Source organism: Ricinus communis, chromosome 9 (genome assembly GCF_019578655.1).
Source record: "Ricinus communis isolate WT05 ecotype wild-type chromosome 9, ASM1957865v1, whole genome shotgun sequence".
NCBI lineage: Eukaryota > Viridiplantae > Streptophyta > Magnoliopsida > Malpighiales > Euphorbiaceae > Ricinus > Ricinus communis.
Window position 1 is genome coordinate 19,813,109 of NC_063264.1, and position 27,523 is coordinate 19,840,631.

Here is a 27,523-nt window from a genome sequence, read left to right on the forward strand (position 1 = left end):
TGAAAGAAAATTAATTGATTGAATATTAATAACATTCTTCGAATGCTCGTAGAGGAATCTTATGGAGGAAAGAGGGAACACCGAGTATTGAGGCATGCTTAAATATTATGATTTAGGATTTGCACAATTGGGATCACTATCATTCCTTGTTCCTCTAAGCTCTTGATGATGCAAGGATTGGCATAAAGAATTATGAGAGCACAATTGACAAGCTTGGCCGATGGCTTGGGGCGTGACTTGATGATCAAGCAGGACGAGACGTAAATCCACGCACGTAAGGGATAAATCATGTTGTTTTCAATTAATCCAAGCATAATACAAATAGGATTGTGAGCGTTTTGATGTTTGGAACGCATATAATGAAGTAATTTGGGTCAAAGTATTATTAGGTAGGCCCAAATGAATTTCCTCTTGATTTCATAAAGCTAGCTCATAAAATTTGGGACTATGAGAGTTGTTGACCAGTCAACTCCTCTCTGGTCTATGATTTGACTTTAATTTCTTCATCATTCTTTATTCATTTATTCATATTTAGCTTCTAGTTTCTTCTTCTTATGGAAATGAGGGCTTTCGCACTACAAAAACCTCATGTAACTGAATACTTGAGGCTAGTGAGCATATTATTTATGTTTCCTACCTTGTGGAAAATCAAATTTTGGGTTCATATAAGAACTTTGTAGACTGATCAAGACTCATGCCTGTAAACGTAGAGGAAAAAAGAATGATGGAGATCCCAATAGAGCAAATCCCGAGTCAAAATAATTAGGCGTGCCTCGATTCTTGTCTTTTCCTCTTTCCTCTAGAATATTCATCCGCGATCATACAGAGAATGATATTAATACTCGATCAACTGGTTTTCTTTCTTCCATAAACTTTCAATCAACACTTGTGTTTGTGCTCCACAAATAAAATCAAACCATCATACTAGACAGAGATAGAAAGAAAGGCACAAAAGAAATGAATAAAATGAGATCATAAGTAGGATTTTGGATCCGCAAGGAAAGAAATCACAAGTTGTTTGTTCTCTTCCACACGGCTAAGTATAAGGACAAAGAAAATAAAAGAAAGGAAGAACGTGATCGAGAAATCTATATTCACTGGCACGAGTGTTGATAGATCTGCAAAGTTCTTCAAAAAACTCATAGTTTGGTTCCCTACAAGGTAGAAGACTGGAATAATATACTCATTAGCCTAAAATTATTCGGTTGCATGCGATTTTCATAGTGCGACAGGCCTCATTCTATAAGAAGAAGGAACCAAAAGATAAATATGAATACATAAATAAAGAAAGATGAATAAACTAAAGTCAAATCAAGAACTAGAGAACCCCCGTAGTCTCAAATTTTATGAGGCGTCTTAACGAAATAAGAAAAATTCGCATGGGCCTACCTAATAACACTGTGGTCAAAGTACTTCATTATATACATCCCAAACATCAAACTCATGCATTCCCGCTTGGATTAATCAAAAGCAACATGATTTCTCCCATATGCGCAGATTTGCATCTCCTCCTGCTTGATCATCAAGTCATGCTCGAGTGCCGCCGATCAAGCTTGTCAAATACATTCCCATGATTCCTGATGCCAATCTTTGTGTCATTAGGAGTACTCATGCCTAGAGCAATAAAGAATAATAGAGACCCCAATGGTGCAAATCCTGAATCAGAATAATTGGGCATGCCTCCATTCATGTCATTCTCGCTTTCCTCTAAAAGATTTGCCTGTGATCATTCAAAGAATGATATCAATACTTCCTCAACTAATTTTCTTTCTTTACATTTGTCCAAGTATTAGATTTGTATCTATGATTGCCGCTTCCACACGTTTTCACTCAACACTCGTGTTTATGCTCCCCAAATAACCAAACTGTCATACTATACAAAGATTAGAAAGAGAGGCACGATAAAGACGAACAAAATGATTACATAGATAGGATCTCAGATCTGATAAGGAATAAAATCAAAAGTTCTTTGTTCTCTTCCATACGGCTACGTGTGAGAATCAAATCAAATTGATTTAAATGCAAATGTAAACAAAGAATACAAAAGATAGGAAGGACGTGAGTGATAAGTCTATGCTCGCTAGCGCGAGTGTTAATAACTCCACCCTTATGTTTAAATCAATTCGATTTGATCGTTACACTTGGTCGAATGGAAGAGAATAAAGAACTTGTGATTTTTTCTTATCGACTCGATAATCCTACCTATGTTCTCATTTTGCTAGTTCTTTTGTGTCTGTCTTTCTAATCTCTGTCTAGTAGGTTTGGTTTTTTTAGAGAGCATAAGCACAAGTGTTTAGTGAAAGCATGTGGAAGCGGCAATCATAGCCACTGATCCAATGCTTGGACAAATGTGAAGAAAGAAAATTGGTTGACTGAGTATTGATATTATTTTTCAAATGATCGCAGATGAATCTTTTGGAGGAAAAAAGGAACGACGAGAATCGTGGCACACTCCAATATTCTGATTTAAGGTTTGTACCATTAGAATCTCTATCATTCCTTGCTCCTCCCATTTCTAGTTCCTCTAGGCATGAGAATACTTGATGACACAAGGATTGGCGTAAGGAATCATGGGAACACAATTGACAAGTTTTATTGGTGGCATTAGGACATGATTTGATGATCAAGCAAGATGAGACCCAAATCCACACGAGTAAGGAAGAAACCATGTTGCTTTATATTAATCCAAGTGGGAATGCATGTGTTTTGATGTTTGGAACACATATAGTAAATTAATTTGATCTGAAGTATTATTAGATAGGACCATGCAAATTTTTAGTTATTTCTATTAAGCTCGACTCATAAGATTTAGGACTACGAGGATTGTTAACTAGTCAACTCCTCTTTAGTTCTTGATTTGACTTTAGTTTATTCATCTTTATTTATCTATTTATTCAAATTTAGCTTGTACTTTTTCTTCTTATGGAATGAGAGATTTTTCACTATGAAAACTGCATGCAAGCGAATATTTGAGGTTAGTGAGCATATTATTTGATCCTTACACTTAGCCGTATGGAAGAGAATAAAGAACATGTGATTTCTTTTCTTATTGGTTCTAAAATCCTACCTATGTTCTTATTTCTTCATTTCTTTTGTTCGTCCATTTCGAATCTAATTTTTGTCTGATGGTTTGGTTTTATTTGGCGAGCATAAACATGAGTGTTGAGTTAAAGCCTGTGGAAGCAGCAATCATAGGCACCGATCCAATGCTTAAACAAATGTGAAGAAAGAAAATTGGTTTATCGAGTACTGATATCATTCTCCGAATGATCATAGAGGAATCTTTTAAAGGAAGAGAGAACGCCAAGTATTGAGGCACATCTAAATATTCTGATTCAGGATTTTCACCATTTAGAGAAATCTTGTTGTTTTCAATTAATGCAAGCATAATAAAAGTGGGAATGCGAGCGTTTTGATGTTTGGAATACATATAATGAAGTAATTTGGGTCGGAGTATTATTAGGTAAGCCCACACAGATTTCCTCTTGGTTTTGTAAAACTGGCTCATAAAATTTGGGACTACGAGAGTTGTTGACCATTCAACTCTTTTCTATTCCATGATTTGACTTTAGTTTATTCATTATTCTTTATTTATTTATTCATATTTAGCTTCTAGTTTCTTCTTTTAATGGAATGAGGGCTTATACACTATAGAAACTGCATGCAACTGAATACTTTAGGCAAGTGAGCATATTATTTATGTTTTCTACCTTGTGGGGGATCAAGTTTTGGGTTCGTACAAGAACTTTGCAGAACGATCAAGACTCATGCTAGCAAACATAGAATTATCATGCTAGGAAATGAACAAATGAGAACATAGGTATGATTATGTATCCGATAAGGAAATAAATCACCAGTTCTTTATTCTTCTCCATGGCTAAGCGTAAGGATAAAATCAAATTGATTTAAACACAATGGTAGACAAAGAACCCAAAAGAACGGAAGGACGTGAGCGATAAGTCTAGTTCCGCTAGTGGGAGTCTTCATAAGTCCGCAAAGTTCTTGAAAGAACCTATAACTTAATTCTTTGCAAGGTAGAAAACTGAAATAATATGTTCACTAGCCTCAAATATTCGGTTGCATATAGTTTTTATAGTGCGAAATCCTCAGTCCATAAGAATAAAAAACTAGAAGCTAAATATGAATAAATAAATCAAGTAAGATGCATAAATTAAAGTCAAATAAAGAACTAGAGAGGAGTTGACTGGCCAACAACTCTCATAGTCCCAAATTCTATGAGCTAGCTTAAAGAAGAAAAAAGAGAAATTTATGTGTGTCTACCTAGTAACACTTCGGCTAGATTACTTCATCATATGTGTCCCAAATATCAAAAAGTAAGCATTCTCGCTTGGATTAATTGAAAGCAATATGATTTCTCCATCGCGCACGTGGATTTGCCTCTCATCCTGCTTGATCATCAAGTCATGGTCTAATGATACCGATGAAGCTTATCAATTACATTCTCATGATTCCTTAATGAAAATAAGAGGAAATTCGTATAAGCGTACCTAATCACACTCGAACCGGATATACTTTATTATATGCCTCACAAATATCAAAACACATAAATGGAGGTGAGTGATAAGTCTACACGTGCTAGCGCGAGGTAGAAAATTGAAATATTATGCTCACTAGCCTTAAGTATTTGACCGCATACGGTTTTATAGTGTGAAAGCCGCCATTCCATAAGAAGAAGAAACTAGAAGCTAAATATGAATAAATAAATAAAGAAAGATGAATAAACTAAAGTCAAATCAAGAACTAGAAAGGAGTTGACTAGTCAACAACTCTCGTAGTTCCAAATTTTAAGAGTCGGCGTAATGAAAACAAGAAAGAATTAGTGTGGCCCTACCTAATAACACTTAAAACCAAATTACTACATTATATGTGTTCCAAACATCAAAATGCTTGTAATCTTGATTGTTATTAAAGTGAAATCATGAACAAGAGAGGAGTTAACTGGTCAACAACTCTCGTAGCCCTAAATTTTATGAGCCGGCTTAATAGAAACAAGGAGAAATTCGTGCGGACCTACCTAATGACACTCCAACCCCAGATTACTTCATTATATGCATCCCAAACATCAAAACGCTCACATTACTACTAGTATTATGCTTGGATTAATTGAAAACAATATGATTTCTCCCTTACAACTGTGTATTTACGTCTCGTCCTACTTGATCATCAAACATACCACAATGCCAATGGTCAAGCTTGTCAATTGTGTTCCCATAATTCCTTATGCCAATCTTTATATCATTAGGACTCCTCCTACATAGAGGAAGAAGGAATAATGGAGATTCTAATGGTGCCGCCATTCTCGTTATTCCCTCTTTCCTCCAAAAGATTCATCTACGATCATTCAAAAAATGATATCTATACTCCATCAACTAATCTTTCTTTCTTCACATTTGTCCAAGCATTGAATCAGTGCGTATGATTGCCACTTCCATGTGCTTTAACTCAACACTCATGTTTATGCTCTTCAAATAAAACCAAACCATCATACTAGATAGAGATTAGAAGGAGAGGCACAAAAGAAACGAACAAAAAAAGAACATAGGCAGGATTTCAAATTCGATACAAAAAGAAATCACAAGTTCTTTATTCTCTTCCATACGGCTAAGCGTAAGATCAAATTGAATTGTTTTAAACACAAGGGTAGACAAAGAACAGAAAAGAAACGAAAGACGTGAGCGATAAGTCTATGTTCGCTATCACGAGTCTTGAAAAATTCTGTAAAGTTCTTAAGAGAACCTATAACTTAATTTCTCACAAGGTAGAAAACTGAAATAATATGCACTAGCCTCAAATATTCAGTTGCATGCAGTTTTATAGCGTGACAGACCTCATTCCATAAGAAGAAGAAACGTGAAGTTAAATATGAATCAAAAAATAAATAATAATGAATAAGCTAAAGTCAAATCATAAATGAGCTTACTTAATAATAGTCCGACCCAAATAATATGAATCCTACAAGCACAAGGAATCCTACTCTAACTAGGAATCCTACTTCCACTAGGAATCCTAGTCCCACGAGGAGTCCTACTCAAACTAGAAATCCTACTTCCACTAGGAATGCTAGTCCCATGAGAAGTCCTACTTCAACTAGGTATCCTAGTCCCGCAAGGAGTCCTACTCTAGCTAAAAATCCTAATCCAACTAGGATTATACACGAGCCACTCAAAAATAATGGACCAATGACTAAAGCTCGCATGAAGAAGTTCAAGGATGCTTTAAGAGTGTTCGTAAAGCAAGAGTTGAAGCTTAGGTTAGAGATCCAAAGTCCAAGTGAGACTGGGCTTAATCAAGACAATGGCCCTCAAGATAATCTTATCAAATTAATTCAACATATGGAGGCATGAATAAGTCAAAGTAGGCCCAAGATAAACAAGTCAAACTATTTAGAGTTCAATACTCAACCATGTGCTGCTTATTATATGTCACTTAAGCCCAAATGTTATGTTTATTTTATAGGCTAGGGTTGGACAAATTTTAAGAGTATCTGCTCATTTAAAGAAGTCTTTTAATATTTAAGAGTCTTATTTTAAGTTATCTTCTTAGTTTAGGAGTTCTATTCCTAGTCTTATTATTGGTTGCTTCATTATTATTATAGAATTAGTTTTTTCTAAGGCCTATATAAGATAGTACGAATTTCTATGTAAAGGTTGTTGAATATTGATTATTTTGGAGTTAATTCTCTTCTTTTGTTCTTTACGAACTTGGTGAATTTATCAAGTGAAAGCTTGGTATCTTACAAACTTAGTGTAATCTAAACCTTTACTTATATTAAACAGCCTTTAATTCCTTATAATTAAAGTTCTTAAGTACAAGTTATTTAAGGGTCTTATTGGGAGTTAGAGTTTCTTTACTTGATTAGGTGAATGATCCTTGGTGAAGACATCAACATTGAAGACAAGTTTGGCAATAGTTAGCCACGTTCCTTTGATTTGGTATCGATGCTTTGGCTTATCAATCAAGTACATATCCTTTATTTTTCAGTTGATTCATTTTCTTTAACTCGTCAGTCAAGTGCTTTGGTATCGGTGCTTTGGCTCATCAATCAAGCATATACAGGCGGGAATGCGAACATTTTCATGTTTAGGATGCACATAATGAAGTAATTTGGGTAGGAGTATTTTTAGGTAGGCCCGTTTGATATTTTTCTTATTTTTTCATTAAGCTAGCTCATATAATTTGGGACTACAAGAGTTATTGACCAGTCAACTCCTCTCCGATTCTTGATTTGACCTTAGTTTATTCATCTTTCTTTATTTATTTTTTCATATTTAGGTTCTAGTTTTTTCTTCTAGTAGAATGAGAGCATTCGCACTATAAGAACTACATGCAAATGAATACTTGAGGCTAGTGAGAATATTATTTCAGTTTTTTACCTTGCGAAAAATCAAGTTTGGGTTCTTTCAAGAATCTTATGGACTTATGAACACTCGTCCTAGCGAACATAGACTTATTGCATCACGTCCTTTCTTTCTTTTGTGTTCTTTGTCTACCCTTATATTTAAATCAATTCAGTTTGATCCCTACGCTTAGCCGTATGGAAGAGAACAAAGAACTTGTGATTTTTTTCCTTATCCGATCGAAAACCTACCTATGTTCTCATTTTGTTTGTTTCTTTTGTATCTTTCTTTCTAATCTCTGTCTAGTATGATGGGTTGCTTTTATTTAGGGAGCATAAACATGAGTCTTGAGTGAAAGGGATATGGAACCTCCACAACTAAGCTTGAGAATCCTTTTTGAATTGCGGACCCCCAGCACATTAATATGAACAACCCAAGGACCAATTCGGCTCAACCTTTAAGAAATGTTAGAAAATATATTACTTAGAAAGATGATCAAGAATCAGAACCTAAGGAAAACTAAGTCCCTTAAACCACAATTCCAAGTACGCCACAAGGATAGATCAACTCCTTGATAAGTAAGATTTGCATTCAAACAAGAACACAAAGATAAAGCAAACAAACTTTAAGGTAAAAATACTAATTATCATTCAAATTCAACTTCAACTTTACATCAAAATTCCTACTAGCCTCATATAGTCCTTAGAAAACCCTATATCTTAACTAATAAGATTTACATCTCATCTAGGATAAAGATAACCTTCCTAACTAAAAGAGATAACTTAAACATAATCCTAATTAGGTTAAAATACATGTGTGGCTGCCCATAATAAGCCATAAAACCCTAATTTACATAAGTCATATAGATGATCCTTATAACATAAGCCAAGTTAGGCCCAAAGTCTTCATATGCTCCAATTTAGCTTTTTTAGTCTTTTTAAGCCCAATTAGATTCATTGAAGCCCAATATACTGAATTAGATTAATGAACCTTGAACTTAAATCCAATTATGTGTCCTTAGCCTAAATGTCTTGGATAAGATCATTGACTTGTAATTTGAATCAAACTGGGACTCCTAGTTAAATTAGGATTCCTTTTGTTGCTTGAACTCCTAATATCATCAGGACTCCTTGCTGGATTAGGATTCCTAGTTGAGTTAAGACTCCCAATTGGATTAGGATTCCTTAAGCTAGTAGGATTTGCATCATCAAGACTCTTTCTTAGAGTAGGATTCGTTGTGCTAGTTTGGTTCGTATCAGCGCTAGTGAGCATAAAATTATTGCTCACGTCCATGTGCGTGTTTTGATATTTGTGGGGCATATAATGAAGTAAATATGGTTCGAGTGTGATTAGGTATGCCCATGCGAATTTCTCCTTATTTTTATTAAAGAATTATTGGAACGTAATTAATAAGCTTCATCTGTGTCATTGGACCATGACTTGATGATCAAGCATGACGAGAGGCAAATCCACGCTTGTGATAGACAAATCATATTCCTTTGATTAATCTAAGCGGGACTGCGTACATTTTAATATTTAGGACACAGATGATGAAGTAATTTGGCTAGAGTGTTATTAGGTAGACCCACGTGAATTTCTCTTTTTTTTTCGTTAAGCTGGCTCACAAACTTTGGGACTACCAGAATTGTTAGCCAGTCAACTCCTCACTACTTCTTTATTTGACTTTAGTTTGTTATCTTACTTGATTTATTTATTCATATTTAGCTTCTAGTTTCTTCTTCTTATGGACTGAGGGCTTTTGCATTATGAGAAGTTCATGCAACCGAATATTTAAGGCTAGTAGGCATATTATTTCAATTTTCTACCTTGTAGAGAATTAGTATATAATCAAAATAAATAACAACAAACCTTTCTAAGAATACACACAAAACATACAAAAGGCATAACTAACCACTCATATAAACCATATTTTCTTTTAAAAGTGGTTTTCATTCATCACCCTCTTTCATCCTAATTTGGTGATAACCCCTCTTAAGATCAACCTTAGAAAATATACATGCACTATGCTATTCATCAAGCATATCATCTAAATGAGGAAAGGGATGTTGATACTTTACCGTTATTTTATTCATAGCGCTATAATCAATACACATCCTCCAAGTTCCATCCTTCTTGGACACTAATAAAACGGGCACGGCACATGGACTCATACTCTCATGAATCAAGCCTTTATCCATTAGCTCCTCCACTACCATTGTAACTCCTTTTTCTCCTCAGGATTACTTCGATAAGGCAGTCTATTTGGAATTTTCAAACTCGGAATGAAGTCAATTTGGTACTCAGTCCCTTTTAAAGGTGGTAAACCTTTTGAAACTTCCTCGAAAAATAGATCTTCATATTCCTTCAAAAGAGACAAATATACTAGGCAAAGAGTTGTCAAGATTGTTAGTAGTAAAACATGCCTTTTTGTATAAAATTACATAGGCATGTTAGAAAAATGAGTTCTCTAAACATTACTCTTTTTTGCATAAAAGCTCACTTTTCGATAAGGCTAGTGGCCAGACTTACTATAGACAAGTATATCATCAAAATAAACAACATAAAATTTTTCTAAGAATACACGCAAAACATGGTTCATTATTCTCGTAAAAGTACTAGGTGCATTAGTTAATCCAAAAGGCATAACTAACCACTCTTAAGATCAATCTTAGAAAATTATACATGCACCATGCTACTCATCAAGTATGCAATCTAAACGATGAATAAGATGTCGATACTTTAATATTATTTTATTCACAGCACTACAATCAATGCACATCCTCCAAGTTCTATCCTTCTTAGGCACCAATAAAACAGGCACGACATATAGGCTCATGCTCTCACGAATCAAGCCTTTATCCATTAGCTCCTTCACTTGCCATTGTAATTCCTTTGTCTCCTCGAGATTACTTCGATAAGGCAGTCTACTTGGAATTTGTGAACCCGGAATGAAATCAATTTGGTGCTCAATCCCTCTTAAAGGTGGTAAACCTTTTGAAACTTCCTCAGGAAATAGATCTTCATATTCCTTCAAAAGAGAAACAAACACACTACGCAAAGAGTTGTCAAGACTGTTAGTAGTAAAACATGCCTCTTTGTATAAAAGTACAATCATAGGTGTTAGAAAAGTAAGCTCTCTTAACATCACTCCCTTTTGCATAAAAGCTCATTTTTTTCTTTTTCCCCTCAATCTCTCCTTTTGCGTGCACCTCTTCTCTCTTTTGCGCATCCACTATTTACTCTCCTTTTTCCACTCTTTGCTCACATCTCTCATTATTTTTCATACAACTCTCCTTTTGACGCGCATCCTTTTCTTTTTCTCTCACATGCGTGTGTTCTCTCTCTCAAAATTTTTTGATCATGATTCACTTCCTTTGGTGATAAAAGTGAAAGTACAATATTTTTCCATTCATTATAAAAGAATACCTATTAGAGTATCCATCATACTTTACCCTCCTATCAAATTGCCATGGACGACCCAAAAATACAAGACTAGCTTGTATGGGTACAACATCACAAATAACTTCATCAACATATTTACCTATAGAGAAAGAAACTAGACATTGTTTGGTAACTCTAACCTCCCAACTATCATTTAACCATTGCAAATTATATGGCCTAGGATGCTTAAATGTAGGCAAGTTAAGTTTTTCCACCAAATAAGTGCTACAAGCATTAGTACAACTCCCACTATCAGTGATTAAGCAACATTCCTTATCTTGAATTTGACACCTTTGATGAAAGATATTGTCACATTGCTCATCCTCTTCTTCCTCCTTTGCTTGCACACTTAAAGAATGCCTTGCAACTAGAAATTTTATTTCATCAACTTCCTTTAAGTCATCTTCTTGTCGCTTGCATCTTCAATAGGTGGCATCTCATCCTCCTCATCTTCACTATTATACTCTCTATTAACAAGAATCATGGTCTTCTTGATTGGACAATCTCATTGCATATGCCCTCTCTCTTTGCACTTGAAACACTCAATGCTGCTTGTCTTGGGTTTAGGTGTCTCAAATTGCTTTACATTCCCTCCTTTCTTGCCCCCTTTATTATTATCAAATTTAGGCTTGAAGGTGCTTTTGTCTCCACTTTTCCAATTTTGCTTCCAATTAGATGTTGTAGTAGACGAACTAGCTTGGAAGGTCTTTCCTTCAATTGCCTTTCCACTTTAAGTGTCATATGGTACATGTCTTCTAACTCCACATATAGATGTAATTCCACAATATTAGAAATTCCTTGTTTAGCCCACTCAAGAAAGGAGCCATGGTTTGCTCATGGTCTTCCTCAATCTTAGTAAGGATGAACATCATTTCGACCTCTTGAAAATACTCAACACTTCGCGAACCTTATGTAAACCTTTAAAGTTGGTTGTGCAAATCTCTATAGTAGTGATTCGACATAAACCTTTCCCACATGACATTCTTCATCACTCGTGTTTTACTTAATTAGGCTTTTACCCCTCTAGTGAACTTACCTCTCGCCTTTCATCAGTCAATCACTACTCTTTGGTTCTTATAAAGGCTAAGATAATAAATTATCAAACAACTAGAATTGTAACTATTCAATAACCAATAAATCAAATTTAAAACACACACAAGAACACCGAAATAAGAAAACTAAACTAGACTTGATGAACAAGATTAAGCATATACACAATGAAAGACACAAGAACAAAGGTAATAAAAGACTAACTAAGCTTAATAAGTGAAGAAAACAAAAGGCAGAAATTTATTTTTTGAGCACCAGTCATAGAGCCGATTGAGGATGGTAACTTTTTTTTATTTGATTTTTTTCTTGGCTCTTTTTCCTGTTCTTTTTGTTTTTTTGAAGGCACTTAAGTAAAGAATTTGGAACAAGTAAAAATGTGATTAGAATAATTAATCACAAACAATCATAAAACATATTTAAATAAGATCACAAGAATGAAACTGATTTATTTTTTTTAATTTGAATGAGATTTGGATAGAGAAGAATGACAAAAGAAAATAACAAAAAGAATATGCACAAATTAAAGATATCTAACCTGATTTAGAAGCCAAACTCTGATACCAAATGATATGAACCTAACCTATATTAAAGGATTAAACCTGTATGCAAGTTTGATTTTATTGCCTAGATCAATCTAGAACTAGATCAATAGAAACCTTAGACGCTTATTAAACTATCAAACCTAAGGTATTGAAGGTAGAAGATGTCGCAATTTAGTTTGGATTCTAAATTGATAAGTTAGATTTGAACACCACAAATAATGAATTGCTTGATAAGTTTGAATTAGCTCTAAACAAGAACTAAGAATAGAGTATAAACTCACAAAATATATTAATCATCAATCAATGAACTTGAAAATATGTACTAGGCTTTTATAGCCTTTAGAAAACACTAATTCTAAGCGATTAAGGAATTACAACTTTATATGCATAGTTTTAAACATATTTGCTGATATATTATTGCGAATTTTCTTAGCATTTATTGTGTTTTTATTCTAAGATTACCCGTATTTTGTGTCCTTTCATGTTTTAGGAGATTTTATAGGTCCATCTTCAATGCTTTAGCAATTTTAGATCAATTTCGGGCGAAAACGGATGGAATCAGAAGCTTTTTGACCTTGGATTGACTTTTAGGAAGTCAACACAGCCTGTGTTGGAGCCCATGCAGAAATTCCAGGCAGTGTAGCTTAAGCACTTTGAAGCAGCACATTTTCCGAGGGTACCACACCCTAGAGCATGACCCGTGTTGGTTAACACAGGTCAAAACACGACCCGTGTTTGCTAACACAGGCAAGAACACGGCCATGCTCAATTCAGTTCATTCTGTCAATTGAAGTCCAACACGACTCGTATTGGGGGACACGGGCTGGAACACGCTCATATTTGCATAATGAATAAAATAAATGAGCCAAAAAGAGAAAAAGAGAGTTTCGAATTGGCGATTTTGTCTCTTCATCTTTCGTCGTAATTTTGCTGGACTTATTGTTAGGCATTTCAAGGGGCTTCTAGAAAACTGATTCCATCTTGGAACATCAAATTCATGATCTGGGTTTTGGATTAAGATTGAGGAGGAGTTTTGGAGCAAATCAAGAAGTAATTTTGGAGATCGACTGCAGTGTAGATCAAGACTTTGAGCTGTTCATCCAATTCTAGGAAAAGGGTACGTATGTTTCGATTTCTTTATTCTTTCATTGTAATTGAATTCCTATTTGCTTTAGACATGAACATGTGTAGATAGATTGCTTGAACCCATTGGGGTACCTTGCTATATTGGCTTTGTACTGAATTGTTGAGATTGGTTGAGTTTACTTTCTTGTATTCTTTTTGCAATTAATAACATAAATCTAGTCTTTGTTACATTGATTGTATGGATTACTATTGTAGAACTCTTTTAGCAATTGAGAAATTCTAATTGAGTTCGAAAATTTAATTGCAAGAACAGGTTAATTGATGTGCGTAAAATACACACATCTAAATGGGGTTTTTAAGATCGATTTTATAGATATTTGGATGTGAATTGGTACCAACACTCATCCTATGCGTATGTTAATGTGCATTAGGTCCAAAAGAAGTCAAAGAATGAAAAAGGAAAGAATTGGAGCATAATTGGACGTCAAAGCTGCCGAAACGAGCTAAGTATGCCCATGCGGAAGGTTAACACGGCCTTGTTGGATTCAACACTGGCCGTATTACCAACACGGCAACCAACACAGCCGTGTTGCATGCGTCAAACATGAAAGAAAAAGAAGCTTTTAGGGAGCACGACCAGGGGGGTATTAATTAAAAGAACGAAGAGAGGAAAAGGAGGAGGCGGCTAGGGTTAAAACATCAAAAACTCATCTTTTTCTTTGTCTAAGGGTTTTCTGAGTTGAAACTAAAGGAAAAGGAGACTTGGATCAAGGTTTCAATCGGATTCTCTTCAGAAAAAGAAGAGAGCGGGGGAGAACATCCCAAACCCTAATTTTTCTCTCCCTAAGGGTTTTCTAAGCTGAAACCAAGGGAAAAGGAGACTTGGATCAAGGTTTCAATCGGATTCCCTTGAAGGAACGAAGATTGGGTGAGGTTCGTTGATTGATTTTCAAACCGAGCAAGAGGAACAAGAATCGATTCAATTGGAGCAAAAGGATTTGGGGCTATTTAGTCTCATCCAAGGGTGTAATCGGGTTTTCTCTACCTTTACTCATTGTTGTAATTGAATTCTTGTGTATTTTGATAATGAACATGATTAGCTAGATGGATTAAATCTATTAGGATTTCTTTACTATGTTGGCTTAGTATAATATTGTTGGATTGTTTGGATTAGTTTTGTATTCTTCTTGCTTTCAGTATTAATAAGATAATGCATTATTCATGAGACGTTGTGAATTGTGTGGTTAGATTGCTTTGTGTGATTGACAAGTCCATTTGGCAATTGGAATTTTGAATAGCAAGAACTGGTTAATAATCGCTTAGGGATAAGGATAATTAACTAGCCGGATTAAGAATTAACAAAGCTTAATAGAGGCGGATTAAAGCTTAATGCTAATTTAAGAATCAATCGTTAGGAAGAGATTCCAACTTTAGGTTATTAGGTTTAGGAATTCGGTTATCTCGAGAGAGAAACCGAATTCGGTTAAGAATTCATCCACGGGTAGCATAATTAGACTCACCGATCCTTTATCTTTTGTTTGATTGCCAACTAGTTTAGATTCCCTTTGGGTTTGTCTTCTTGTCTTGATTATTTCGTTTATCAATCACTCTTGCATCTCTCTTAGAACTTAGCTTGTATCTATTAGTTAGTTTAGAAATTATTTATCGCTAATTTTAGGTTAATATAACAAAGAACAAAGGAGTAACTCTGGGCTTTCACTTTCCCGAGGAATACGACCTTGATACTCGCCATTAGTGCTAGACTGCATCGATAGGTACACTGCCTTAGATTGTAGCTAACACGAAGTAGCACGCATCATTAATTTTCACTTAAAGGTAAGGTTAATTAATTTCCCAGATTAAGAATTAACAAAGCTTAATAAAGGTGGATTAAAGCTTAAGGCTTACTTAATAATCAATTATTAGGAAGAGATTCCAACTTTAGGTTCTTAGGTTTAGGAATTCGGTTGTCTTGAGAGAGAAACCGAATTTAGTTTAGAATTTGTCCACGGGTAGCATAATCGGACTCAATAATCTATTATCTTTTATTTGATAGCCAACTAGTCTAGATCCTCTTTAGGTTTCCTTTCTTGTCTTGATTATTCTCTTTACTCATTCATTCTCGCATTACACTCAGAATTTAGTTTTTAGTAAATCTAGAAACTTCCATTATTAATTTTAGGCTAGAAAACAAGGAACAAAGTAATAACTCTAGGATTTCACTTTCTCGAGGGATATGATATTTTAATACTTGTCATTATGCTAGGCGGCACTGATAGGTTCACTGCCTTAGTTGTAGTTGCATAAGCATATGCGCATCAAGTTCTTGGCGCTGTTGCTGGGGAATCTTTGTTTGAAAACTAGAGTGAGATTTGCTATTTGTTACTTTAGCCATTTTTCTTTTCTGTTTTTGCCATTTACTTTTTATTCATTTATTTGTTTGGTTTGTTGCTGCCTTGTTCATTTCAGGTAGTTTATGACCAGGAGTTCTAATTCTACACCAGTAGACCCTCTTCCTGAACTAGACAATCCCTCAGGTAGCTAAGGAAGTGATTAGACATGGAGGCGGAGGAGCAGATTGAGATTCTTGTCCATCCACCAGTAGACATGAGAGACGGTAACAACAATGTCGCTAAAGCGAACATGATGATGTATGAGTTTGCTAGACCTTCCTTGGAGGGGACGCACACTAGTATATTGAGGCCACCTATTGCAGCGAACAATTTCAAAATTAAGCCAAATTTCATTCAGATGGTGCAACAAAGTGTACAATTTGGGGCTTGCCTAGTGAAGATCTTAGTGCCCACATCGCGAATTTCTTGGAGATTTGTGATACCTTCAAGATAAATGGGACTACCGATGATGCCATTCGGCTTAGGCTGTTCCCATTTTCCTTGAGGGATAGAGCAAAGAGATAGCTAGAGTCCCTACCAACTAACACTATCACCACTTGGAGTTCTTTGGCTGAGAAATTTCTTTATAAGTACTTTCCTCCTACTAAGACTACAAAGATGCATAATGATATTTCTTCTTTTGTGCAGTTTGATGATGAGAGCATGTATGATGCGTGGGAGAGTTACAAGAACTTGTTGAGATATTGCCCGCACCACGATTTGCCATTATGGATGTAGATGCAAACTTTTTACATTAATTTGAACTTAGCCACGAGGCAGATGGTAGATGCAGCTGCAGGTGGGGCCATCAACAATAAGATGCCAGAGCAGGCCCATAATTTAATTTAGAAGATGGCCATGAACACATATCAGTGGCAGTCTTCTAAGAGTAGGCCAGGAAGGCAAGGAGTGGTGAACCAGGTAGATCTACATCAGCCTTGGCAGCTTAGGTGGAGCTTTTAGCCAAAAAGATCGACCAGCTCCAGATGCCAATCCAAGCAGCATAGCTTGGCTGTAACTTTTATAGTGGCCCGCACTATAGTGCAAACTGTAATGCGGGACGTATGTTTGCTTCTTCTTCATCTTCTTCTTCCACTGACCATGAACAGGTTGATTATATAGGAAATGCACCTAGGCAGCGTAATAACCCGTAACAGTAACACATACAACCCAGGGTGGAGAAACCATCCCAACTTTGGGTGGCAAAATAACAATACCTAGGGTCCACCAGGATTTCAGCGGTTGCACCAACAGCAACCCCAACAGCAAACTGTTCTCCCTCAACTACCTCAAAACCAAGAGAAGACGCCCAACTTAGAAGAGTTGATGATGAAGTTTGTGTCCATTCATAGAACAGGTTTCATCAGATGGACACAGCTCTTAAAAATTAGCAGGTCTCTACATCGAATTCGGAGAATCAGGTAGGCTAGGTTTTTAAGATGTTGGCTGAGAGATAGCCAGGGATGCTCCCCAGTACTATAGAGTCAAACCCAAGGGAGCATGTCAAGGCTATCACCTCGAGATTAGGAAAGCAGTTAGCTAGCTCTTCACCTATGGCTGATGATGATGTTGTGCAGGATGAGCTAGCCAGGAAGGAGCTAGAGCCTAGGTGAAAGAGCCTGCGCGAACTGAGGATAAGAAGAAGAGTCCTGTGAGAAAATACTAGTCACCAATTCCATATCCTGCCAGGTTGAAGCAAGAAAAGGTTCATCAGCAATTTTGGTAAGTTTTTGGATTTATTTAAGCAGCTGAGGATTAATGATATGAACTTGAACCGGATATGTTCAAACACCAAGATGAGTAATGGTGAGAAACTCAAACTGATAAACGCTCTCCCTATTTAAGAGGAAGCACCCTTACCAATAAGTTCGAATTGTCGCCCCAAAATCTAACTTGAAAGTTTGCAATTGATTATAGAACTAATAAACTTAGCAATAGAACTACTAAGCCCTTTAGTTATAAATAGATGAAGAATGTTCAAACAACCTAAGAAACTAATAAAAAGTTAATTGATTGATTAAACATGTAGATGTGAAACTAAACTAAACAAGTTATTTTAATCTCAAGAAATTCAAGAGTTAATAACTCAAGGAAAATAAACTTCATTCAAAATGATATATTGATCTTATTCCTTTGGCCGAAATACATAGCTCTATTTATAGAGTCTTGAAATGATTATAATCCTAAAAAGGACTAAGAGATAAGGAATAAAAATCAAACCCTAAAAGACTCCTAATATGCGGCTAATCTTATCCCTATAAGGAAGGATAAGATAAAGAGTAATCTAACCCTAATTAAAATCTTAAATTCATGGGAGAAAGTTCTCTTTATCCAATACTTCCAAAAATAGAGGAAATTAACTAAAAATGGGTCCACTGCGAATTTATCTTAAAAAATTCGAAGCTCTTTTTGCAGGTTCCAGCAGCTCATAAATTGTAAGGCTTGGTCATGCCTTATTGATAATGATCTTCTGCCCTCATTTTGTATAGCTCACAAGTTGTAAGGCGTGGTCACGCCTTATTAAAGATGAGCTTCTACCTCAATTTTCATTAATAGCAATTACTGTCACTATCTTCAAGGCATTGTTATCATCATCAAAAGCATCATCATTAGCCATCTTCAAAACATGGTCCAAGTAAGAATTTAAGGCTTGCTTGAACTTCTTACTCCTTGCTCGTGTCATTGGTCCTCCATAGGCTAGTGGATCCATGCTAGTTGACTTAGATGCATTCTTGGTTGCATCATTCCCCCCCCCCCCCCACTCTTCAAAAGGATTCGACCTCGAATCAACGCCTTCATCAAAATCAAAAGGAGACAAATCAACAACATTAAAAGTAGCACTAACATTATACTCACCAGGTAAGTCAACTTTGTATGCATTATCGTTGATGCGCTCTATCACTTGAAATGGACCATCACCATGTGGCATCAACTTTGATTTCCTTTGATTGGGAAACCTTTCCTTCCTGAAATGAACCCAAACCCAATCACTAACTTCAAACACCACCCTTTTGCGGCCCTTATTGAATGTTTGGTGATTTGTTCATTGCGCCTTTCCAAGTTTGCACGCACTTGTTCATGCAACTTCAACACAAATTTAGCCTTCTTTGCGCCATCTAAATTCACTTGTTGACTCAAAGGTAAAGCAATCAAATCTAAAGGACTCAAAGGAATAAAGCCATAGACAATCTCAAATGGGCAAAATTGAGTAGAAGAATGCATACTACGATTATATGCAAATTCAACATGCAGCAAACAATCTTCCCATGTTTTCAAGTTTCGTTTAACCATGGTCCTAAGTAATTATGACAAAGTTCTATTCACTACCTCGGTTTGACCATCGGTTTGGGGATGACATGTAGTAGAAAAAAGCAATTTCGTTCCCAATTTACCCCATAAGTTCTTCCAAAAATAGCTCAAAAACTTAGTGTCCCTATTACTATCAATAGTTCTAGGCATACCATGTAAACGTACAATCTCTCTAAAGAACAATTCAGCAACATGTTGTGCATCATCGGTTTTCCTACATGCAATAGAGTGTGACACCTTTGAAAACCTATCCACCACAATAAAAATACCATCATGCCCATGCTTAGACCTAGGTAATCCAAGCACAAAATCCATAGATATGTCAATCCAAGGAGAATTAGGTATGGGCAAAGGCATGTACAACCCATTAGGTTGTGATTTAGACTTAGCCTGCTTGCATACAATATAGTTAGCACATAATCTATTCACATCCGATTTCATCTTAGGGCAATAGAAATGATCATACAAAATATCTAAAGTCTTTTGAACACCAAAGTGTCCCATCAAACCACCTTCATGTGACTCTCTCACAAGCAATTCACGCATAGAACACATAGGAATGCATAGACATTTTTCTTTGAACAGAAATCCATCATGTCTATAAAATTTATCAATAGCACCATGTTCACAAGCATGAAAAATAGAACCAAAATCGTGGTCATCAACATACAAGTCTTTGATATACTTAAAACCAAGCAATTTTATTTCTAAAGAAGCAAGTAAAGCATACCTTATAAATAGTGCATCGGCAACTATATTTTCTTTACCTTGCTTGTACTTAATGACATAAGGAAACACTTCATTGCATTCACTCCACTTAGCATGGCGTTTATTCAACTTGTTCTGTCCCTTCAAGTGCTTCAATGCTTCATGATCTGTGTGAATCACAAACTCCTTAGGTAGCAAATAATGCTGCCAAACATCGAGTGCACCCACAACAACATAAAATTCCTTGTCATAAGTTGGATACTTCAGGCTAGCTCCATTCAACTTTTCACTAAAATAGGCTATTGGCTTCCCATCTTGCATTAAAACAGCTCCAATACCTACACCAGAAGCATCACAATCAATTTCAAAAGTATTGGAAAAATCTGGAAGTGAAAGAATGGGAGATGAAGTTTGTCCTTTAGCATATAAATGCTTTTTCTTATTGTTCTCCCTAATGAAACTTCACGTTCTTCTTTGCAAGCTCATTGAGTGGTGCGGCAAGGGTACTGAAGTCCTTGACAAACCTCCTATAAAAGCTTACAAGCCCATGAAAGCTCCTCAGGTCACTAACATTCTTTGGTGTTGGCCACTCCTTAATTGCTTTCACCTTGTCTTCATTAACCTGAATTCCATTTGCACTAACAACAAAACCAAGAAACACAAGTTTATTTGTGCAAAAATCACACTTAGCAAGGTTAGCATATAAATAATTCTCATGCAAAACCATCAATACCATTCGAACATGTTCAACATGATCATTCAAGCTCTTACTATAAATTAGAATATCATCAAAGTATACTACCATAAATTTTCCAATTTACGCACGCAAAAAATGGTTCATTAGTCTCATAAAAGTACTTGGTGCGTTAGTTAAGCCAAAAGGCATGACCAACCACTCATACAAACCAAATTTAGTTTTGAATGTTGTTTTCCACTCATCACCTATATTCATTCTAATTTTGTGATAGCCACTTCTCAAATCAATTTTAGTAAAGATAACACTACCATGCAATTCATCTAACATATCATCTAATCTAGGAATAGGATGATGATATTTAATGGTAATCTTGTTAATTGCATGACAATCAACACACATACGCCAAGACCCATCTTTCTTAGGGACTAACAAAACAGGAACAACACATGGGCTAACATAACCTTTACTTAGTAATTCCTTAACTTAGCATTGCAACTCTTTGGTCTCCTCGGGATTGACTCTATAGGCTGCTCTATTTGGAATGGATGACCCCGGCACAAAGTCAATTTGGTGCTCTATCCCCCTTAGTGGTGGCAACGCACTAGGTAACTCCTCGGGAAACACATTGTCAAACTCCTGCAAAACACTTACAAACACACTAGGCAGAGAAGAGTTAAGATTACTAGTGTTAAATAAAGTTTCCTTATACATATGTACAAGTACTTGCCTATTTTCACTCAAAGCCTTTCTCATATCTCGCTCTCTAACTAAGAAAGTCACTTTTTTCTCACTTGCCTCCCTTTTTCTTGTGCCTTACACATTCTTTTGCTCACATTCTTGCGCAAACCCTCACTAAACTCTCCTTTTACCACTCTTTGCTCTCGCCCTTCATTATTTTCCACACAACTCCCCTTTTGCATTCGGTCCTTTACAACTTTTTGTAATTGACAAACTTCTTTAGGACTTAATGGTGCCAAAACATACGGTTTTCCATCCATTACAAGAGAATAAGCATTGGTTCGACCATTATGAATTACAGATCTATCATATAACCATGGTCTACCTAGCAACATATGACATGCATGTATGGGAACAACATCACATAGTACCTCATCATGATACTTCTTTATACTAAATGCAACCCGTACTTGCTTAGTAACTCTAATTCCACTTTGATCATTGAGACATTGCAAGGTGTATGGCTTAGGGTGCTTAATAGTTGGAAGCTTAAGTTTATCAACCATCATAGCACTTGCTACATTAGTACAACTACCCCCATTAATGATTAAACTACAATTAGCATCATGGTTTTGTACTTTACATGTAGTATGGAATATGTTTTCCCTTTGAGCATCATCATCAACTGGTTGTAAATTAAGAGCTCTAAAGGTTAAAAGTACATTACTAACCTCACCCAATTGCAGATCATCACAATCCTCCAACTCAGGCATGTCTAGGTAATCCTTCTCACCAGGTTTGGATTCTTCATCACTCTCAAAGACCACTTCACCACTTCGAATTGCCATGGTTTGCTTGTTTGGACATTGGGAAGATATATGCCCATAACCCAAACACTTGAAGCATTGCACTTTCTTTGATTTGAGGTCACTTTGCGTCATTGGCTTAGTGTTAACATCAACTTTAGGGGCTGCCTTGATGTCCTTTGATGCCTTACGACCCTTTGTTAGGGGCTGGTTGCTCCCTTTCCATGTGTTACTCCATTTTGAGCTAGGGGCAGCACTTCTGCTCTTATTTTTAATTACTTTTCCACCTTTACGGCCATGTACAACATGTCCTCCATCTCTACATAATGCTGCAATTCAATTATGTTAGCAATATCATGGTTCGAACCAGGCAGAAATCTTGCCATTATGGCTTCCCTATCCTCATCTATATTGGCTCTAATCATAGCTATCTCCATAGATTGCCAATACTCCTCAAAACTCTTACTACCTTGTACTAAATTTTATAACTTGTTGTACAAATCCCTTTAGTAGTGCGATGGCACAAACCTTTTACGCATAAAGCGTTTAACCTCATCCCATGAACCAACTTCGGGTTCCCTATAATGCCTACGACCACTCACCAATTGATCCCACCAAATGGCAGCATAATCATAAAATTTAACAACAACAAGTTTAACATTTTTAGACTCACTATAGTTATGACATTCAAAAACCCTTTCAACCTTCTTTTCCCACTCCAAATAAGCTTTGGGGTCACTCATACCATGAAAAGATGGTATTTTCATCTTAATACTACCCAAATTAGTGTCAATTTTGGGTTGGAAATTATGTCTAGACCCTTTAGACTTACTTTCTAGGTCATTATCAAAACCATCCCCTTTAGACGTTTAGGCATATCATTCAATAACCTAGTTAATTTGTCATCTTGTTTTTGAAATTGTCTTTGCATATGTTCTACTACATCTCTTAATGTAGAAGCTAAATTTTCCAAAGTCAATGGATGTTCAAATCACACGGTTAACCCAAAAGACTAGAAAAGAAAACAAAAAAAAGACATGATCAAGTGTTATACTCTACAGGCTTCTTATAGTCAAAGGTAAAACAAGAAAAGATCACTCCCTCACGTGTTTCACTCACAAAGAATTGAATTCCTTATAGAAATTAAATCAAATTGTTCTAGTTATCACCAAAATAAGTTTTTCACAACCTTTTAACGTTTATTAATTCTAAAGTTCAATAGAACACTCGTGAATTAATAAAACGAATTATAAGCGTGTGAACAAAACAAGCTTACAACTAATCGAACAAGACTCAATTAACTCAAAAGAAAAGCTTTTTAAGAGAAAACAAAAAAATTACCCAAATCAAAATTTCAAGAGTAAAGATCAGCTCCAATCAATTATGAAGAATTGTAGAATGAATCAATCAAGAATCAATTCTTCAAGAACTACCCAACACAAACGGTTAGGGTTAGTTTTCCGTTCCTTTTTTCTTTTTAGAAATCTGCCTTGGTATGCGGGCAGCAATAAAAATAGTATACTTTTCTTTTTATAATGATGCGAACAGAAATTGAGATGAAATAGAAGACAGAACCTTAATTGAAAAGAAAGTAAACCAAACTTACAAGTTTGGCTCTGATACCAAATGATACGAACTCGAACCGGATACGTTCAAACACCAAGATGAGCAGCGGTGAGAAACTCAAACTGATAAATGCTCTCCCTATTTAAGAGAAAGCACCCTTACCAATAAGTTCGAATTGTCGCCCCAAAACCTAACTTGAAAGTTTGCAATTGATTATGGAACTAACAAACTTAGCAATAGAACTACTAAGCCCTTTAGTTATAAATAGATGAAGAATGTTCAAACAACCCAAGAAACTAATAAAAAGTTAATTGATTGATCAAACATGTAGATGTGAAACTAAACTAAACAAGTTAATTTAATCTCAAGAAATTCAAGAGTTAACAACTCAAGGAAAATAAACTTCATTCAAAATGATATATTGATCTTATTCCTTTGGCCGAAATACATAGCTTTATTTATAGAGTCTTGAAATGATTCTAACCCTAAAAAGGACTAAGAGATAAGGAATAAAAATCAAACCCTGAAAGACTCCTAATATGCGGCTAATCTTATCCCTATAAGGAAGGATAAGATAAAGAGTAATCTAACCCTAATTAAAATCCTAAACTCTTGGGAGAAAGTTCTCTTTATCCAATACTTCCAAAAATAGAGGAAATTAACTAAAAATGGGTCCACTATGAATTTATCTTGAAAAATTCGAAGCTCTTTTTATAGGTTCCAGCAGCTCATAAATTGTAAGGCGTGGTCATGCCTTATTGACAATGATCTTCTGCCCTCATTTTGCGTAGCTCACAAGTTATAAGGCATGGTCACGTCTTATTGAAGATGAGCTTCTGCCTCAATTTTCATTAATAGCAATTACTGTCACTATCTTCAAGGCATTGTTATCATCATTAAAAGCACCATCATTAGCCATCTTCAAAACATGGTCCAAGTAAGAATTTAAGGCTTGCTTGAACTTCTTACTCCTTGCTCGTGTCATTGGTCCTCCATAGGTTAGTGGATCCATGCTAGTTGACTTAGATGCATCCTTGGTTGCATCAATTAACCTATCTTTTGTTGAGGCTATATCACAAATGCCCAGGTATGCGAGATTCCTAAAAGAGATTCTAAGCAATAAAAGGAAGTTGGAGGACTTGGGACTAGTGACAATAAATAAGGAGTGCTTAGCCATTCTTCAAAACAAGCTGCCAGTAAAGAGGCATGATCCAGGAGATTTATTGTTCCATGTATTATTGGTGATTTGCATATTAATAATGCTTTAGCTGATTTAGGAGCTAGAATCAATTTAATGCCTAATAGTTTGTTTGGAAAATTAGGTTTGAGTGAGCCAAAACCTACTAGGATGAGCATACAATTAGCGGATAGGATTGTGAAATTTCCTAGGGGAATAGTTGAGGATGTACTTGTTAAGGTAGACAAGTTTTTATTTCTTATTAGTTTTATTATTATGGATATGGAGGGTGAAGTACCGTACCTTTAATCCTAGGTAGACCTTTCCTTGCAATATTTAGGGTTGTTATAGATGTGTATGATGGGAAGTTATAGCTTAGAGTAGGTGATGAGACTATTACCTTTGACCTTAGCACTTCTATATGACATTCACTTAACCATGATGATACTATAGATTTTGTGGATGTTTTGGATGATATTGTGGGGTCTCAATTGCAGGAGATATTACTTGATGATACTTTGCAGGTGGCATTATAAGGTGAGGATGAGAAGGAGTTGTCCAACAAGGATGTGTTGGAACAACTTGCTTGTTTGCTAGCTAGTAAATTCAGCAGGTGTGCTGACCATTTTGTTGATATTGACAAGTCAGGGGTGCAAAAATTGAGACCATCACTTGAGGAACCACCAGCCCTAGAATTGAAGGAGTTACCTAAGTACTTGACCTATGCCTATCTGGATGAGGAGGAGGAGCTATCGGTGATCATTACAACTAATTTGACTCCTGAGGATAGGGAGATGACTTTAGCCTTTCTCAGGAAGTACTCTGAGGCCTTTGCATACAAGATTGCATACATTCTTGGAATCAATCCCAGCTATTATTCGCATAAGATCTTGATGGAGGATAGTTATAGGCCAGTGGTATAGCCATAGCGACGGTGAGCCTCAACATGAAGGAAGTAGTCAAGAAGGAGGTAATTAAACTTCTGGATGCAGGTTTGATTTAGGCACGGGTAGCAAGATTGGTAATTTATAAAATCAACCTTAGAATTCCATCACTTAGGTCCCCTTTGGGTTTGCTTATTTTGTTGTGATTGTCTTTCGATTGTCAGTTGCTATTTATTCCTTTATTTGCATTCATAATCATTAGTTAATTAATTTAGACTTCTCACACTATATTTCAGACTAGATAACATAGTGAACAATAGTAACTCTAGGTTCACCCGATCTCTAGGGATACGACCTTGATACTCACTAGTGCTAGGCCGCATCGATAGGTTCACTGCCTTAGGTGTAGGTTGCAAAAGTAGCCCATCAAGTTTTTGGCATCGTTGCCGGGGATTAAATAACGGTGAACTAGAGTGAATTTTTTTTATGTTAATTTAGTCATTATCTGTTTATTTAATTATTTTTTATTCTTTAGTTAATTATTTTTTGTTGATTGGTGGTTGTTTGGTTGTCGGTTTCAGGTAGTTTATGACTAGGAGCTCTAACCCTGACCTCATAGAACCCTTATCTGACCAGGAGGGCTCTCTCAGATTATTGAGACGACATTTGCAGGCAGTTGAGGAGGAGGACAGAGTTATAGTTCAGGTTCAAGGAGCGGACGTGATCGAGAACCACAACCCCCATATCGATGACGATCAGAGGACGATGTACGAGTTTGCTCGACCATCTTTGGATGGGATGAAAACTACTATAGTCAGACCTGTTGTAGCAGCCAACAACTTTGAAATAAAAGCCAATGTTATCCAGATGATCCGACAGAGCATGCAGTTTAGAGGATTGCCCAGTGAGGATCCCAATGCTCATATCTTCAACTTTCTGGAGATTTGTAATACGTTCAAAATAAATGGAACAACCGATGACGACATTCGACTGAGATTGTTTTCATTTTCCTTGAGGGACAGAGCCAAGAGATGGTTGCAATCTCTTCCACAGCAGACAATTACTACCTGGAAGGCGTTGGCCGAAAAAATTTTATATAAGTATTTTCCTCCCGCTAAAACTGCTAAACTTAGAAATGACATATCTTCTTTTGTGCAGTTTGATGATGAAAGCATGTACGATGCATGGGAGAGGTTTAAGGACCTTTTGAGATGCTGCCCACATCACGAATTGCAAGTGTGGATGCAGGTTCAAACTTTCTACAGTGGGTTGAACCTTACGATGAGGCAGATGGTGGACGCTGCAGCAGGTGGAGCGCTAAATAGTAAGAAGCCCGAGCAGGCTCAGAATTTGATAGAGAAAATGGCCATGAACAATTATCAGTGGCAATCCTCTAGGAGCCGACCAGGAAGACAAGGAGTGGTTAACCAAGTAGATTCTACACCTGCCTTGGCAGCTCAGGTGGAGCTTCTGACCAAGAAGATTAACCAACTCTAGATGCCGGTTCATGCAGCGAACATTAGCCGCGAGTTTTGTGGTGGCCCGCACTACAGTGCGAACTGTACTACGGGAGGTATGTTTGCTTCATCTTTCTCTTTTTTTCCATCTATTTCTGCTGTGTCTTCTGATGTTGAGCAGGTTGACTATATGGGGAATGCCCCAAGGCAGCAGAACGATCCTTACAGCAACACATACAACCTTGGGTGGCGCAATCATCCCAACTTCAGTTGGAGGAACAATAATGCTTAGGGTCCACCTGGTTTTCAGAGACTTCATCAGCAGCTGCAGCAACAGCCAACTAGGCCTGCACAAGTTCCTCCTCCACTAG

At 36.3% G+C, this 27,523-nt stretch overlaps 2 non-coding genes across 2 annotated transcripts; both read right to left on the reverse strand.

Annotated features, from left to right (window-relative positions):
- Positions 1 to 16,486: 16,486 nt before the first annotated feature.
- On the reverse strand, positions 16,487 to 16,592 carry LOC112534756. The gene has a single exon (XR_003079017.1). It is a non-coding gene; the product is annotated as a small nucleolar RNA R71 (small nucleolar RNA).
- Positions 16,593 to 26,820: 10,228 nt separating this feature from the next.
- LOC112534755 lies at positions 26,821 to 26,927 on the reverse strand. The gene has a single exon (XR_003079016.1). It is a non-coding gene; the product is annotated as a small nucleolar RNA R71 (small nucleolar RNA).
- Between the last annotated feature and the right edge of the window lie 596 nt (positions 26,928 to 27,523).